The following is a 4404-nucleotide window of genomic DNA, read 5'->3' on the forward strand; positions in this document are numbered from 1 at the left end:
AGCCCCGACCCCGCTGATACGTTTGATGAATTATCCAATGTTGCGGTCCATGGGCTCCTCAAACTAGGGTACACCCCCCCCCCCCCCCCAATGTCCACATGTTAATCTTTACAGGGGCGCTCACGGAAGTGGCGTTGACAGCCTCGATTTGAGGTCAAGGGGGGCCAGAGGTCAAGCACATCCTGCTGACATGAAAGCGTATCCCGGCACACCTTGCTCTCGGCATCTGAGGTCCAGTGCCCCCCACCCACGCCCCCCACCCACGCACCCAAGCCTCTGACCATCTGCACCTACATAATCTGGGCCTCATCGGGGATGGGGTGCAGGGGGGGGGGGGGGGGCCCAAACAAAAGCCATGTGTTAATTACCTTTGAAGGTGAAATGACTTGGGGGGCCACAGCCGAGGTTCATCTGGTTTCAAAGCGAACGGGCCGGAGACCAGCTCACTCTTTGGCTCAGACGTTTAACAGTTGTCCTCCTGCTCGCCCTCTCCCTTCCTTCGTACCTGGCCCCCGCCGTATGCGTGCGCCCCTCTCCCGAGGAGACCCGGACAGAGAGACACGAGGCTGGTCGATTGACCCCCAGAATCCTCTCCAGGCTCCTCCAACGCCCCCCGGGTCCAGGGATGCAAACCAACAACCACTTAATGTAACTCTCACTTTTTGTGGGGAATTGAAGGAGGAAATTAGGGGGAACGTGGAGGGCGATGAGAGGACCTACACCTGTTCCCCAGATGTCTATACGAGGGCCCTCTCTCGGATAGAATGTTTTGTTCTTCCAGGGGAATTGCTCTAATTATTTTTCTTCGCTCTCTCTGTTGATTCCTAAGGACACAGACGTGCATTGCAGTTTACAGATCATAAACTCCCGGTCTGTTTTTTGTTGAATGTTGCATTTTTTCGTCCGTCTCCGTGTTTTTTCCATGAAGTAACAGGAAACGAAGGACGTTCAGTAACGTTAAATACTTACTTGATGTGCAATTACGGAAGTGTTCGGGCGTGCGAATTGATCCGCCGGAGAGTGTTGTGCGCACAACATCTCACCCTTGTTTCTTTTCAGTGCTGAATTATTCGCAGATCGTAACCAGAAAACGCTCTGTAAAATATCCTCATTAGTCACCGCAAGGGAATAAAAAAAACAACACCATTCTGTACAGATGCCGACTCTACCTCAAACTCTCACCGTTTTATGACTAAACAGCTGAGTAACAAACTCTCTTCCTCCCACGGGAGGCCTCCACCTTCCTGCCGCAGGAGTGAGGGAAGTGGATTTCAAAACAGACATGTAACCCGACGTCCGAATAAATGTTTCTACTGGCGGACCACAGGTGACCAGCACAGCCATGTCTGGAGCCTTATGTAACACGTAACGCACATGTGCATTTTGGTGTTCAAAAAAATATCAAAATCGGTAAAATAACTTCACTCACCACGAACTCCCTGACAAGATTTGCTGGGTCTTCGTTGAGGTACACACACAGCCACTTGAGAACACATTCCCGCCCTGCATCAACGTAATCTTCCTAGGTCATGTAGATTAGAAGAGAAAGACATTTGTTTGGAATCCTTTTTCCTCTATCAAATTTCTCTGTAAATTCAGTATTTTATTTCCCAAAAATTCATTCTTACTTGAGTCATGGGGGCCAAAGTTCTCTCAAGACGCTTGCCTATCTGTCCTCCTCGTTTTTCGAACAGCTTTAGAAGTTTGTCAGATCTTACATCCAGCTGTGTCAGAAATCTGGATTGCAGGGGCATGGTGGTAATGCGCTTAAATTCTGCATTTATCTGAAAATAAAAATAAGACAATCATTTGATTACTTCATTTTCTAATGATCTTATACTTAAAATATATAAATTGGTCTGTATTGGTCTTCCAAACCGGGTGCAACAGAAACTTCCTCTTCCACAAACTCCTCATCCTGGCAATCAGCTGAAGAATCATGTAATGATGGTGATGCTAATGTAGTCGTTAACACAATACCAGGAATAAAATCAGTTAGGTTATGAGGTGTGTGTCGGCTTCTCTTATGAGACATAAACGTTCCATAAATATTGGTTTGAAAAGTACAGCCAACAAACATGTCAGAGACAATTTCATTTCTCCTCAGATGTATGTTGATATTAATAAAGTATTCCCTTTCATTAGATAGACATTTGCATCTACATAAGTGACAGCTGAAAGTAACCAACTCTTTTGGAGTCCGACTAACTTGTGTTGAATGAACTCTACTTTGGTGTACAATTAAGGCATTCCAAGTCTTAAATGTACATGGATAGTGGATGGTGCGCCCAAAATGTGGATGCTTGAGCTTATAATGATTAAGAAGTAAAGACCTACTAGCTACTGCAACGGAACACCCCTTACACTGCCATATCACTGGAAAGAGAGAAAGAGGGAAAAATGTTAGGCCAGCCAACCAAATACATCCATATAGCTTTCCTAAAAGAATAGGTCAACATGCTTCACAGTTACTCTTTATTGTAGTTTATGCAATTCATTGTTCATGGTGCTTTTAAACTGTTGAATGGGGACCTAATAAATCACACAGGAAAGTATATTACTGCAGGCTAATGTTATCACACAGTACCAAAATATTAAGATTAATTGTCATAAATTGACAGCAACATTTTAATACTATTAAGTTTAAATAAGTCAAGTGAATCAAATAAAGCATTTAAATACTCACAATTTCTACAGAGCCTTAGGAACAATGCTTGAAGCAGAAGCCCGTCTCAACCCAACTGTCTCAACACCAATTACCTATACCTACAGAAAAAACTAAAACAAATATTTTGTGATTCAAACAGTTTCTACAGAACAAGTTTACCCTTAAATAAACATTTCCATACAACAGTTAAATAAAAATCTCCCTCATTTCTCATTTTAATATGGCTCTATTAAGGTAATTAGACATCAAGACCTTAAAAAATAATACATTCTTAACACAACAAAATGAAATGAAAACATTACATTGTAGCGTCCCTCTGTAAAAATGCCACGAGACGGAACTGGGGTTTTCTGGCGATTTATTTCCCAATTAATACACAGGCTACTGTGGGCTGTAGCCAACGCAAAAGCAACTACATCGAATAAACTGTTGGGTCAGTGAGAACGGCGACGGTCTGTCTATAGCCGAGGGCTCCGTAGGCGTCACGAAAACTCGGCAATAGGAGCTAGCGTTTAGCATTAGGCCAATATTAGCATCGCACTTTAGCCTAGCTCTCTCCCCAGAACAACGATAACGTTTCCTGGTTCTCAGCCAATCACGACCCTACAGCCTATGACATATCCACCAACTCTCTGGAATCCCAACAACTCAACCCCGTGAAATGGAAATAAACAAACTATTTTAACAGAGGAAAACACATAACACAACATTACATAATACCCAGTCCGTTACAATGACTGGGGAAGGCTAGGTATAGCTGGTAAAGACCAAACCGCTTAAACTATGAATGCCTTTGCTACCCAGCGATGCTAATATTAGCCTAATGCTAAACGCTAGCTGCCATTGCCGCGTGTACGTGACGCCTACAGAGCCCTCGGCTACAGACAGGACCATCAAAATTCTCACTGGCCCAATTAATATACTCACACGTTTTTACGTTTTACCGGGCATAGCAGCATAACAAATAAAGACATTACCAACGACTTTCCCCACCGTGGTATAGTGAATATATCCCAAAAAATGCGCCAACATTTTGAGTTGCTTAAGCATGCAGTTAGTAACTCCCCCTCCCCCCAGCGAATTACACCAATTAACTGCATAGTTCTAAGGAAAGTCAACTACGCTTTCACACGATAGAAAAACATGCTTTATTCCCTAAATTCGTGAATGAGTCATGAGCTAAATTAAAGTTGTTTAGGCCTAGCTAGCTAACGCCAGCGAATAGTAACCACAGCGAACTTTAACACATTAGTATAAACTATCAAAAAATACCTTGACATAAACATGTTGCTCAACCTTACGAGCAAATTATTAACCTTAATTAATTAAAACTAGTATTTTAGAGTGACTGACTCTAACAGTGACATATTTGGTAAGATTTAATTACCTTGAAAGATATCTCCCCAGGTCCACACGCATTCAACACAAAATGGCAACGTTCTTCTTCACCACGTGGTTGATGACGCGTTCATAGTGTTCCAGACAAAACATAACTTATTTCTTACTTCTTAAAATGACTGAAACGTATAGATGTAACATCCCTCAAAGCTGTAAGAGTTCTACATGATTTATATATGTTTTGATGAGAAACATAAATCAAACGTTTTGTATACAGTTTGTTTGATAACAGTAACATTTCTATTCAAGGCATCCATAACTTGGTCAAGTCACCATACATGGATTAAAAACTTACATTCAACCTCACTGAAATTAATCCATACTCTATCAAAGGTTTC

The 4404-nt window shown here is 42.3% G+C and overlaps 1 long non-coding RNA gene across 1 annotated transcript; it reads right to left on the bottom strand.

Annotated features, from left to right (window-relative positions):
• Positions 1 to 1878: 1878 nt before the first annotated feature.
• Positions 1879 to 4183, bottom strand: LOC115556888 (uncharacterized). The gene is made up of 4 exons (XR_003979136.1): positions 4056 to 4183; positions 2687 to 2778; positions 2338 to 2376; positions 1879 to 1956 (listed from the first exon to the last, which is right to left on the bottom strand). It is a non-coding gene; the product is annotated as an uncharacterized LOC115556888 (long non-coding RNA).
• Between the last annotated feature and the right edge of the window lie 221 nt (positions 4184 to 4404).

This window comes from Gadus morhua, chromosome 2 (assembly GCF_902167405.1).
Source record: "Gadus morhua chromosome 2, gadMor3.0, whole genome shotgun sequence".
Taxonomy (NCBI): domain Eukaryota; kingdom Metazoa; phylum Chordata; class Actinopteri; order Gadiformes; family Gadidae; genus Gadus; species Gadus morhua.